This window comes from Lingula anatina, chromosome 8, assembly GCF_051362555.1.
Source record: "Lingula anatina isolate TDL-2025a chromosome 8, LinAna3.0, whole genome shotgun sequence".
Taxonomy (NCBI): domain Eukaryota; kingdom Metazoa; phylum Brachiopoda; class Lingulata; order Lingulida; family Lingulidae; genus Lingula; species Lingula anatina.
This window is the reverse complement of record NC_141774.1, coordinates 2,413,031-2,427,627: the sequence shown is the minus strand read 5'-3', so window position 1 is coordinate 2,427,627 and position 14,597 is coordinate 2,413,031. Positions and strand designations below refer to the sequence as shown.

General features: G+C 36.5%; 1 long non-coding RNA gene across 2 annotated transcripts; it reads right to left on the bottom strand.

The window, feature by feature from the left end:
* Positions 1–237: 237 nt before the first annotated feature.
* LOC147760179 (uncharacterized) lies at positions 238–7,030 on the bottom strand. 2 transcript variants are annotated; one of them, XR_015330864.1, is made up of 3 exons: positions 6,792–7,030; positions 1,771–2,005; positions 238–1,423 (listed from the first exon to the last, which is right to left on the bottom strand). It is a non-coding gene; the product is annotated as an uncharacterized LOC147760179 (long non-coding RNA). The 2 variants fall into 2 exon arrangements; XR_015330863.1 differs by having other exon boundaries at positions 1,863–2,005.
* Positions 7,031–14,597: the final 7,567 nt, after the last annotated feature.

The window sequence follows — 14,597 nt, the reverse complement described above, 5'->3', positions numbered from 1 at the left end:
AAAAAAATTAAGTATCATGGATTAAGAAGATATATCTTCATATTGTTTGTCACAGGTTGTACGTGGACCCCTTGTTCCAACCAGACTACTATCTTTCATCACTGTCTCCACTAGCACAATATGATGAAATTTGTGGACATCGTCACAATCATGTTGAGACTGTCCCTAAGACCAAATACTGCAGCCTCAGCTCTTTGCAGCTTCACATATAAAGGAACTATTGAAATAAATTTTATCAAATTTATTAAGAAACATTTTCAAGTAATCACAGTAGTTTGACAATGTTTTTAATAAAACAGTGAATTATTTTGCCTTCACTTTACTACTTTAAAACAATCTTATCAACTCCACAGTGAGTTCATATGGCACAGGTGTCAGCAATTGTTATTGCGTATAGGTCATGAAGGAAGACACAGTGACCAATCATTCATACTAAGTAGATGTAAGGGCCTGACAGTGTGTTTTAATCTGACATGTAGAAGTATATAGTATGTATATCATTTTAATCATTGTATTAAATATGAAATGATGTTGATTTTTACCTATTTGACCCCTTTCTTCAGCAGTAGAACAGAACTCCCTACATTTTTTCTAGATTGACTTAACCAAACATATTCCTAGACAAATGTCTAGCCTAAAATTCTCTATAGCAAATAATCTTGATTGGATTACTTTCCTTAAAAAATTTCAAAATTGACCAAATGCCATATATTGACCCCATTTTTGCTTAGACATGATTCAATTAACACGTCATTTTTAGTTATGTTTGGAGCAACCCTTTAAGCTACACAATGATATATGAATTAAAGTTATATCTTACTTAAATATCCTACTGTGATTGATGTCCTTTTCCTCTCACAATTTTTTTACAATTGAACTGAGCAACCCTTCAGTACTTGTTTCAGTCACAGATTACACCTACTTTTTAAAATAATTTTTTAAAAATATTAAATCAATGAAATGTAGAACATATAATAAAAAATTACCCTAAAAATTCCATATTCTAGGTTCAAATTATCATATTAAATTAATTTTTTGCCCTATTTTCCTAAAATGCTTCAAATTAGACATCATTGGATATTTGACTAATTTACTTATACATGCTTCCATCTTACATGACGTTTATAACCTATATGTCCCACAAAATTATATAAATCATACTTACATCTTACATAAATTCAGTAAATTGAGACAAATCATTCTTTTCCCACCCCTTTTTAAAACTTAAACCTCTATTCAGTTGACAATGACCATTTGACAATGTCCTGAATCTTTCCACAAAACATGTATTGTACACATGGATGAGACATGCCTTGCTCTTACTGCTGTCTTTCACTGCCTACTTTTTCTAAAGGAATTAGCCATGACCAGACAGGAAGTGTCAGTTCACCAAGAAGCAACCATGCTGTACGGAAAGGATCACCTGGAATTGAAAAGACTAGAATTGTACAAGGCTTATAGTAGTAAAACTTTAATAACTTTGACAAACCTATTCCAATATTTGTGAAAACTGTACAAATGATGCATAACAACAATAAAATTCTACGATAAGCTTATCAGTTGACTGTGTGAAATAGAAGTGTAGTTTATTGGCAATTTGTGTGAGAAACGTGAACTGCTACAAACAAATTTTCCAATTTTTCAATATATCATTTAATCTCAAATGAAACATCAAATGTTATGATTTGAGTTCGTTTGTGTAAGAAGTGGCAAATTACATATAATTGTCATTTGGAAAACAACATATGCACATTCAAGACTTCTCCTTACTACCAATACCAGATGCAGATTCCTCCTTACAATGGGTTTCTGGCATCAGGTTTAGCACACCATTTGACAATGTACTAAAGCTTGCCACATACCATGTATTGTACACATGGATGAGACATGGACTAGCTCTTGCTGCTGTCTTTCACTGCCGGCTTTTTCTAAAGGAAATAGCCATGACCAGACAGGAAGTGTCAGTTGAGAAGAAGAAGCAGCCATGCTGTATGGAAAGGGTCACCTGGAATTGAACATACTACAATTAAATGGCTTATCTGTGATAAGCTTATCAGTTGACTATGTCCAATTAAAAAGATTTTTTCACCCAATATATTTGAGAAAATTGAAAATTACATTGAAAAGAGTGGCAATTTCCATGGTTTAAAAAAGTTAAACGTTAATAATTTTGACAAATCTATTCCAATATTTGTGAAATTTGTACAAATGATGTATAACAACAATAAAAATCTGTGATTAGCTTATCAGATGACTATGTCAAATGAAATGTGAGTTTCATGACAACAGGCATATCGGTTTGCCTTGAAATGTGTTTACAGTGTTGAATATATGCTGAATAGTGAAAAAAAAGCATAACTGCGTTTTATGAATATTCATCAGCTCTGTAAATATTGAGCCAAAAAGTAAAATTGTCTTCCACTTATCGTGTTTATGCTGAAAGTGCACGGCGACGGTGACGACGGCGATGACAGATGCAGGTGACGGCAGTATGTACAAACACATCTGTGTACAGGAGTACTCAATCTTACTAAAATGCAGGTCAATTAAGTTCGAAATCAAATCTGTCATTTCTTTCCAAACTCCTGGAACATATTGTTGAAAGCCAATTAAATGACTATTTGAGCAGCTTTTCCTTATATGCAAAATGCCAGTCTGCATATAGACCAAACCACAGTACAGAAACAGCCCTTCTTAAGGTGCAGAATGACATTCTCCAAGCCCTGAATGATCAGAAACATGTGATATTGATTCTTCTTGATCTATCAGCAGCTTTCGATACTCTCGATCACGACATATTGCTCCAACGACTTGCACATCGGTTTGGGATAACTGGGACAGTTCTCTCCTGGTTTCGGTCTTATCTAACTGGACGCGAGCAACATGTACGCATAGGCTCTTCTATTTCAAAATTAAGCAAATTACTTTATGGTGTGCCACAAGGCTCCGTGCTTGGTCCTATACTGTTTACACTCTACACCTCACCAACTGAGGATATAGTTGCTCAGTTTGGTTTCAATTTGATGTTGTATGCAGATGATTCCCAGATATATGTTATATGTGAAAATCCTTGTGATGAAAAAGCAACTATTGAGGCTTGTGTGAATGAACTTAGATCTTGGCTCAAGTCCAACTACTTAGTTTTTAATGATGAAAAAACTGAATTAGTCCATTTCAACTCTAAGTTTTCCAAAGACAATACTGCACTTGATAGTATTAGAGTTGGGGATTCTTTATAAAACCAACAGAAGTAAGGAACTTGGGTGTTATTTTTAATAACAAATGTGAAATGACATCACACATTAACAAAGTATGTAAAACAGCATATTTTAGTCTCCAACGGATATCCAAGATCTTTCACCTTATTAACACCAAGCAAACTTAATTACTCATCCCTGCATTTGTAACCTCTAGACTGGATTATCGCAATAGCCTATTGTTTGGAATACCTTACTATCAAATGGAAAAGCTACAATCAATTCAGAACTCTGCTGCTCGTCTCCTCTGTAAAGCTCAGAAGTCCGACCACATCACACCAATTCTGCGAAACCTCCACTGGCTACCCGTGTCTCAACGAATAGTTTTTAAAATATAACTTTTGACTTTTAAGATTTTAAAGGGCAACTGTCCATTTTACTTAAATTCTACCACAGAACTTTTAACTCCTACCAGATCACTTCGATCTAGTGGACAACTTCAACTTAAGCGAAAAGACACCAAAAAGACTCTTAAAACATATGGACACAGAAGTTTCGAGATTTGTGCACCGATTTTATGGTCTAATTTTATCACAAGATATAATGTGTCTCTGGATGACTCATATTACTGTTTTAAGAAGAATTTAAAAACTTTTTTAGTCATCATCATGCAACAGTTACATTTCATAAAAAATTAGATCAAAAGTTTATTTGAAGCATACCTAGTGTCATTATTATTATTATGTACAGATACAGACAGAGATTTTCTGTTTTTTGTCTGTACAGATGTGTCTGTACATATACCAGTAGCAGTCACCTGTGTCTGTCATTGCTGCCGTGCACTTTTACCAATAACACAATAAGTGGAAAACCATTTTTTCTTTAGGCTTGAAAATTACAGAACTGATGAATATATATGATACACAGGTCAAGTTTAAAAATCAGCATGATTGGGCTATTTTTATGAAAGTGATGCTGTTTTTTCACTTTGTGAACATTTTTATCTTTCACATATTGGAATTTTCAATGTAGTTGCATCAAAATTGACAAAAAACCTACTTTGTGCACTGCCACCATTAACGTTATGGAAAGTAAACTGTATTACTTACTATTTCTTAACTAGTCTTACAAGAATGATTCTTAGGATTGACATACAGCTCATATTAGAAAACCAGCTCTATTGGATTATCATTTTTATTAAATTTATGCATTTTTTGTCAAATTTTCATTTTTCTCATTCTGGCACTTTCTAAGTGTAAACTTGAACTCTGATGGGCCTGAAGCCTTATGCTTTTACTTTCATATATATATATATGAATATATAATTAATATATATATAATTAAATTTTGATGTTGACTGTGCAGTTAATCATAATGTATTATTGCATCAGAATTGGCAGTCTCCTATTTTGTGCATTATTATTTTCTGCTTTTCTTAAGATGTGACTTATGGGCCTGAAGACCTTTTCTAGACAAATCTGTGTGGTCAGTCTGTAAATTCCCCTTAGATAATCACTAGGCTAAGTTCAGAGCTATTAAGTAATTTGCCTAATTAAGTGGCCATTAAATGAGTTTACATATTACAACTCTTGTTGATATTCCCCTGTAAACTCCCAAAGGTTAAGCTCTGCTAGATTACAGTGTCCATAATAGGGAAGCAGTGATAATTATGCATGTAAATTTTGTTTAATATTGCAAATAAGTTTTCAATATATATATATACAGTATATATATATCAAACTCCAAGATTTAAAGTTAAGCAGCTTCATCGGAATTATATTTTAATGTTTTCTTTTTAATTTTTTCTCAAACACTGGCATTTTTAAGATGTGACCTTTAACTCCCATCCACCTGAGGCTCTGCACATTTTCTGTAGTTCCACATAAGCAGTTGTATTGGTATTTATGTCTTTAAACATTATGTAAATAGTATTTTATGCACTGTCACCATTTTTCAAATATTGGGACTTTCATCATGTGAATTTGAACTCTCATGGGCCTAAAACTGTAATCTTCTTAAAAGGGTGGATTGAGATCATCTTCTGGGTCTTCCGGAAGACGGTCAGGTTTTTAAGTTTATATTGACCGGTATCTATTTTTTTTCTGTTGTAAGACCATCAAAAATGGAGGATGAATCAACAAAGATACTTTGGGGTACTGTCAGAAAATATCCCTGGATCTGCTCCTGTTATTGACCATGTTACCTCTTGTGCATGATTAAAATTCAGTGTTGACTGACTGTGCTATTATAAACATTATTTATTATTGCATCAAAATTGACAAAATGACCTATTTTGCATCTTTATTTTCTGTTTTTTTGTCTGTACATTTGGCAGCTTTGCTGCCTTGTTTTGTAAGCCTCATCAGGTTGCCATTGCAAGGTCTATAATTATACATGGTCCAGGGCTGCTATACTTAACAACCTACTTTCTTGTGTAAAAACTAAGCAATGCTTGTGACAGTAGATGCTGTTGTTCTATTTCACTGGCCAGTCATTTAAATTAAAAATGGAATAAAACATCAAATATAAGTCTAGAGATGGGTCAAGTAGCAGTTAGTGAATATGAGAAAATTTCACCTTGCCCCAAGAATTTTTTTTTCCTTTGGGGGGGGGGGTGCTGGGGGGGGGGGGAGAATCCCTACAAGCAATAAGTTAAACAAATACCATGGACAGTTTTTAAATAATGTGACTTTTAAAAAGTTAAAATAAATTGCAGCTAAAAAGTGTTACACCCTGGCATTTTTAGCTATATTTTTACCTTTTAATTTTCACTTCTTTTAAAACAAATTAATCTTTATTTACTCTAATTTATTTATTTATTTATTTATTTATTTATTTATTTATTTGCAATTATGAAAAACCTTTTGGGAAGATTAAACAACGTTAGTCTACGAGTTTTACCTTGCAGCATTTTTAACAAAATATCTATTTCATTCAAAATTTTAAAATAGCCCATAATGCCTTATTTGACAATAATGCAGCAACAGATGAGTATCCATGTAAGCTTTGTTACTATGGAAACACATTCTAAGAAAACCAGATATAAAGTTTTCTAGGAATGTGACCCACTCATATATATCAATGTCTACTCAATTCTGTCTGGTGTCCATGCAATTAAGCCAAATAAATGTCTCCCGGAAGACGAAATTTGACTTCGGGAAAAATATGGATGACTGAACCACCGTTTTATGTTGATTAGATCCAGTAGCAGATTTGATGGGGTGGGGGGGGGTCCTGACCCCCTTCGATTTCTGAAAAAAATCACACCAACAGTCCCCTCCAGGCTCTTGAAATTAGAAGTTTGACTAGCTGAATTATATTGTTCTAAATCTTATCAATGACACCGCTCGCCCTCTAAATTACCAAAAATTTCGGGGCCCTCCAGTAGGCTCCAAACCCCACATCGGGGGGGGGGGGGGGGGGGGGCAGCTTCACATCCCCCCCCCCTTCAAATAATCCTGGATCCGCCCCTGAGATCTATGGTTTTGTAGGATAAAAATGAAAGACACGAATGTAGATAAGATTTATCTGTTATCACAAACCAGAAGTCTTAGAGCATTTATCAGAAGGGAAGCAAATAGTCTTTATACTTACCCAATAAACTAAAATGCACTCCTTTTCGATTGTTAACTTGTAAAACTACATGACTACATGATTTCCGCTCTTTCCAATCCCAAAATAATCTTCACTGAATCTTTGCATATGTAAGGCGAGGTGCCAGTGGCGATAGAATGGGAGAAGATTACATTTTCTTAGGTCGTAAATATTCCTAGGTGTAATCCATAACGTGCGAAATGCTTGAGAATATAATTCCGATCCATATGAACAAGTATCTTGGTGAAAAAAGAAGACCCCGCAGTGAAAACGCAATCAACATAGATCTATCTGTCACAACTAACACACTATATCGGAGGAGAATCGGGGCACATCAAGCGCATCCTAGTTCAGCGCTACGTTCAAGCTATTTCGGCCTAGATCTTTTGATTTTTAGTTCAAATATATATTGATAATATTTTGGTTGAAAGGAATTTGATTTTATAAACATTGTACATTATTTAAAAGGACAGGAAGTTTATCTTGTTTGATGACCATTGTCCTATATCGAACGATGCCCAAAATTGATTCACAGAGGCGTAGGCCTATTACATTAATTTCTCGTAAACCTTCCCAAAACGACACCCGCGGTACTGTTGCCAGTGATACAAATTACCAAGCTTTTTGTTCACAGGCCGTCCTGGCTGCCCCTATAAACAGTCTACCACTGGTGACTCATGAAGACCGGCACGTTTTACAAATTTACCCTGTTTCACATTTTAAAAGACAAGTTTTAATTTGATATTCATGACAAGATTTCTCTATCTCTATAAAACACGCACAAGTGCAGTTCTACATGTAGGCCTATAATATTAACACACTATACAGTTCTACATGTAGGCCCATTTAATCTCCAATCCACCCGAAGCGTATAATAGGCCTACAGACAGCTGTGGGTGCCGTGCGCTGCTTTTAACGAACTTTCTCACTGCGCCCACATTAGGAAGGAAATCACTGTGGTAAACTGGTCCGAACGCATAGACAAATGGAGCCCATTATTACTATTTGCTTTAAAACATTACATATATCTGTAAAGAAACCCTTTCGCTACACAATGGTGGATAGATCATTGTTGCATCTTCATGCAATGAGCAATTTCCTTCCCCTATCCCCATTATAAATGTTCTAATTTAAGGCCAAGTGTGTGATATAATGTTAAAGTAAACCACACTGATTTGTTCTGGGAAAACCTAGAAAAAATTAAACATCATGGATTAGGAAAATTTATCTTCACATTGCTTGTCAGGGTCGTACGTGAACCCCTTGTTACAACCAGACTACTATCTTTCATCAATGTCTCCACTAACACAATATGATGAAATTTGTGGACATCGTCACAATCATGTTGAGACTGACCCTAAGACCAAATACTGCAGGCTCAGTACTCTTGCAGCTTCACTTTACCAAGATCTATGGTAACAAAATTTATCAAAAAAAATTATCTGAAATATTTTCAAGTAAATATACTAGTTTGATAATGTTTTTTTATAAAACGGTGAATTATTTTGCCTTCACTGTGCTATTTTTAAACATTCTAAGCAACTCGACCCTGAGGTCAGTTGGCACAGGTGTCAGTGGTTGTTCCTGGATAGTAGGCCTACTGCATGTGATGGCTTTACGGTGTGTTTTAATGTAACATGCGGAGCAAAATCTGTATTATTTAATACTTGATATGAATTGTAGTTGAGTCCACCCCCTACCCCTTTGTACCGCGTTATCCACCGTACGGGATCATATCTTTTTCCTTGTGAAATGTTGTATGCTCATTGCTTGTGGCACTCTCAATCTGCCTAGTTGTTTATAAATAAAAGCCTTAGAGGTTGGGTCCTTGGGGATCAGCTTGTGGCTGAGGTCACTCATCTGCTTAGTGATCCATTTTTCCCTGGTTTATCTGTATTTATAAGGCTGAATGCTGGGGTATCTAACTGCTGCTATAGTATTTCATTCACTTGGCATCTTAGTGAGAGGAACTTCGGGTTCACAGGTCTCTCCACCACCTTACATAACGTCATGTTTTGCTTTCTAGAGACCAGCGTACAGTGCCCTCCGTCTGAGTACAGACTACTGACCCCTACATTTTTTCTATCATTTTATACCTTTACATATACAACTACATTACACTGGTTTCCCAGCCAGGTGGGTTGCCGTACTGGTCACTTTAATTTAAACCGTGGGTGTTGGGGGTGGTGGGCTAATGTCCTTGTTAGATTCCACTTTACCAAAATAACACGATTCAGAGCTGGGCCTCCGAGGACGTGTGTTTTTGTTAGGTAGGGGTCTCGCCTGCCTGGTATGAGATTTATAGTCACTGATATATATATATAGGGTGCCCTGAAAAGGACATTCCGTGCAGAGTAGAGAGCGACTCTTAGAGTGTGTTAGGCTTCTCGCTTTTATTATGAGGAAATATCGTCTCTGATAGGAAGGTAGGTGTCTCACCTACATAGTATGAGATTTATAGATACCGATCTACATAGGGTGCCCTGAAAAGGGCATTTCGTGATTGGCACGATAGAGGCGTCTCGCCTGTCGAGGGAAGGGGGAGGGTGGACTGGTTGCAGAAAGCGCTTTTCGGTCAACAATTAAGTGGCCTTCATCAGCTGCAGAGTCCGAGATGAAAAAAAAAAAAGAAAAATTCTGGGACGTAGGGGGTTGGTAAGCACATGGACATAATAAGAGAACCTTTCATACTTAGGTCCAAGGTAAGCAAAGGTGTCTCGCTTTTGTTTAGTGAGTTTTCATCAATGGTGTCTCGCCATTGTGAATGATACGAGCCATCTCGGCTTTATAGTATCATGCTTGATCACAAGTGTCTCGCTTGTGTCAAGTGGGGTGGATATCTAGAAATACCGTTCAGTCTAAGATGCTGTATCATGTTAAGGAGTTCTCCTCCACAACAAAAGGGATACGAGCTGGACGGTATGAATTGAGCGTGTGAATGGCTCAAGAGTCGGAGGTCGACGAAGGCTAAGGGTAAAACTTTGAAGAAGTCATCACGCATATGGATGCTGCTTCAGCTGAAACTTGTGGAGGAGAAGGTTTTGTAACATGTTCATGTTCATGACAAAAGAACATAAGTGGCAGATAACAGGAAACAAAAGGTTAATTGGCAAGTTTTTAATTTGAAAACCATTGATAGAACCATTTCATGGCAACTAATCAACCTTTTGCGAAAAAAAAGTTCTCGAAACAAAAATTTGATCCTCATGACGTAATTTGATCCTGCTCAGTCATACGTGAAAAGACACAACAATCCATGGTGTGTATCGAAGCATAATTTCCCTACGAACCTATATTTACATTAACATTTGTTATATGAAATAAAATTTAAAAATTTTGGATATTTTTCTAAGTGTTCACTTTTTTTTATACACCCTGTATAATAACCTCAGAGGGGGGTCAGGGGGGTCTTGCCTCCCCCCCCCCCCTCAGTCGGTTATAGAAAAGTATATCACACCTATATTCCCCTCTTGAAATTAGGATTTTGACTAGCTAAGAGAGCAAGGTATTTAATGGTCTCTCAATGAATGCCAATGAATGTCATTCAGAGACTATTAAGGGATTAATGCGCTACCTCCAGAATAACGTCAAATGTCATATTTCTTTATTTGAATCGGTTTTAAAATGGTTTCTTTTGCTAAATTCTTCTTTTTACAAAATAGTTTGTAATCTAGAGTGTCGTATTAGACACGCTGTAGGGTTCAAAAAGAGAACTAGTTTTGGAAACATGTTGCACATTTTCTCTTGAAATATTTTGCAAGTTAATTACTAACTTCAGATTTTAGCGCTCTCTTTCGACGTAATCACTGTTTCACAGCGAAAGAAATCACAGCGCGCGATGATTGACGTTTGTTTATATAACCTGCCAATCAAGCTGTTATTACTTGACAGCAACTATCAAAACTAACTGAATTTGATTGGCACCTTGTCAATCAAAGGGTGTAGGAAGCTTGAACTAAATGTGTTCGACAACTATAGTGATTCCAGTGTAATGATTGTGATTGACGTTTGTTTATATAACCTGCCAATCAAGATGTTATTACTTGACAGCAACTATCAAAATTAATTAATTTGATTGGCATCTTGTCTATCAAAGGATATTGGAGTTTTACATGTTCGGAGAGAACAGTGTAGTAATGTGTTTGACGTTTGTTTAAAAAATTTTCATTTATAGCCGTGTGCGCTTGACAGCTTCCATCAAAGTTGAATTAGCCTGTTTGATTCATACCTGTCTATAACAATACATGTCGTAACATTCTGGAAGTAGGGGGCATTCTATTTTCTTTTTTTTGCAGGGAGTTAAAAAACGTCGGGCTCTTTATTTCAACCGAGAGCCTGAAAATTAACGACGTGAAAAAGTCCTGGGTTCTTTCACAGGCGTTTGTAATTGTACTAAAATCAGTTGTCATTCTTTTTCTGGATATGGTGTAAAATGACTATACATGAATTAACGTTGTTGTCGATGTTTGTTGCTCCATATAATCCTTTCTTTGGTGCTCGTACGAAATCGGAACTTCGTATACGAACTGAACATATTACTTTAATCATACTCATGTTCTTTTACACCCAATGAATATTTTTGGATCATTTTTAATAAACGAATGGTATAAAAAGTAAACCTTGTCATTTTTCATGAGCTACGGAGAGGAAAAAAAGCCGAGATAATGATGTTAGTGGCCAGGTAAAATTAGAAAGTACCGGTTTTGTTCGTTCCTTATAAAGGGCCGGGGCAATAAGTAGCCCGTCTCTGTATATTGACAGGAGCGTGCGTGAAAACTGTTTTTTTTTTCAAATAAACTACACAATTAAAACTGACAAATTAAAACTGAAAACAATTTTATGCAATGCGTTAACAATCTTTCGAGCTTTAATCTTCATAAGTATAAAAACTCCAGATTTCAATAACGTGTGAAATTTATTAAACTATTAGTGGAATAAGTCGGACTGGTTTAATCAAAGACTTGAAATTCTTGGTTTCATATAATGAAGTTGTTCGTTCAATATTTTATACCTTATTTCATCACATTGGTAAAAATTATATTTTCATTATATATAAAATGGATGCTACAAGATTTAATATTTGATCGAATATTTACTTGAAAACATACTTTTTTATCTAATTTATTTTATTCTATTTTTATGTAAAAACAAAATTAATTCAGCATTTACAACAACATCTTTGCTTGTCCGAAGGCGCATATTATAATGTAAGAGATTTCCTGGCATGCTTTTTGCTTTTTAATATGTATATTTTATATATAATGTTTCATACCGCAAGTGACACTAAAAAGCTTTTTTCTCTCGGTATTTTTTTTCAACTAATCTATCATAGAGAAACATCTTTCACTTGTTTCTATATAACCCAGATTAGTTTTGAGCTCAGGTCGAGAAAAGTCGGTTTGTCAGCAGATAAGTCAAAGGGGTTCAGACAGAGGAACCGGGGGCGGTAGGCGAGTATTGACATTCCTCTCTTTTAGTACGTAAAAAATGAAGCGCATTCAAATAATTGTGCACGAGGCAACTTCATATCTTGGCTTCCTTTTTTTCGCCCTTAGAAATACCCACAGAAACTGAGCTTACTTAAGCCCCGATTTAAGGGTCATTCACAAGTAAACTCAATACCGAAATGCCGTATAGTTCCATTCTTAGTGTTCAACCTCTCTCGCTCTCTCTCTCTTCATTTATTTTAATCTATTTTAATCTCCATATACATAAGAATGATTTAGAATTTAATCGACGGGGAATCCAAAATTGATACAGGGTTGATATAAAAAGTCGTTCCATTTTCTATTGAACTGGGTCTTTTAATGACAGACAGTAACGCTTCTTCCCATGAACGGGGCAATTTTTGTAGAGAGCAATACTCCATACGCCGTCTACTATAGAGACTAGTCCCGCCTAGGATTGTTAATTTTATTCATACAAGGCAGTCTGTTTTCCATTTTGAAGACCAATATTTGGTTTGCATGATTAAATCACAAATCAATGACTTAATTCAAAAATATATTGGGGGAAAGCTCTCTCCTCACACACCTACGGCTGCCCAAGGCAGTCGGAGTGCGGGCTATAAAAAGAATGGTGTTTTTAAAGCCCCCTGCAGCTGCCCACTTTTTTCACGTCAACACAAGAAGGAACGGGCTGGTTCTTCTATTTCTTCTTCTCCTCCTTCTTCTTTTTTGTGGGAGCGCAAACTAGTCGAAAGTTAACACTTTTTGAGACCTGTAAGCACAACCAGTACAACGCATGAATTTTGTGCTAGCCGTCACAATGAGGCCGAGACCGCAGCACAGGCAAAACACTGCAGCCTAAGCAGTGGCGGGTTTAGGGGGGTGTCAGGGAGGTCTTGCCCTTCCCCCCTTCAGTTCTTGAAAATTAAACCACACCAATACTCCTCTCTTGATATTAGAATTTTGACTAGCTTAATCATAGTTCTAGACCGTAGCAAATGGCACCGTTAGCCCTCTAAAATACTAGTGGGGTTGTGAAATCAACCCCCCCCCCCCACTTAAACGCCTATTTCTTTTATAAAGTCTGGAAGTCCTAAACAAAATTTTATTGAAACTGCTGCCATAAATGATACAGTTGACTAGTCAACTGAAATTTCAGACAGCTTGCTTGTGTACATAAGGGTTATCAGGGTTAAAGTACAAGGGAGGGGCGGGATACGGCACATAGTGAACCAATATCTGTCACAACTCGCTGCACATTATGTTGTGGGTGTGCGTCGTCTTTACAAACGGAAAGAGAAAATGTGAACATTCACCATACACGTAGGTGCAGTGCAGTGTACAGTACTTCGGGGCTGGTAGTTCAGCCGCCTTGGAGAAATAATAAAACTGGTCTAGCTGAGCCCCACATGACACATGCATATTATGTTCAGGTGAAGGAGATCTTGAAATCGATCTTACAGTTTTCAGCCCAAAAAACGCTGCTGCTACGCCATCAGCTCCAGTAAGCAAAACATCCGCGGCGGACCCCCCCCCCCCTCCCCCCCTTCAAATAATCCTGGATCCTGGATCATATCGGGCAATGGACATCAAACAATACCGGTAGGCCTACCATCCCAGAAAATTAAAATAAAAAAGGGATTGTAAAAAATAACTTTTTATTCTTTTAAATAATGAACAGTGGGATCCTTTTAAATAATGAATATTTCAAATCCTTTTCAACCAAAATATCATCAATTCATATTTGAACTAAAAATCAAAAGATCTAGGCCGAAATAGCTTGAACGTAGCGCTGAACTGGGATGCGCTTGATGTGCCCCGATTCTCCTCCGATATAGTGTGTTAGTTGTGACAGGTATGTTGATTGTGTTTTCACTGCGGTCTTTTTTTCATCAACAGGACTTGTTCATTCGGATCGGAATACTATTTTCAAGCATTTCGCACGTTATGGAATATATCTAGGAATATTAACGACGTAAGAAAATGTCATCTTCTCCCATTCAATTGCCACTGGCACCTCGCCTTACATATGCAAAGATTCAGTGAAGATTTTTGGGAAAGCGCGGAATACATGTAATTTTGCAAGTTAACACAATCGAAGAGGAGTGCAATTTAGTTTATTGGGTAAGTATAAAGACTATTTGCTTCCCTTCTGATAAATGCTCTAAGACTTCTGGTTTGTGATAACAGATAAATCTTATCTACATTCGTGTCTTTCATTTTTATCCTACAAAACCATAGATCTCAGGGGCGGATCCAGGATTATTTGAAGGGGGGAGGGGGGGGGGGGGAGGAAGGGGTCAGCGGATAGATCTAATCAACACAAACTGGTGGTAGGACATCCATATTTTTTATGAAG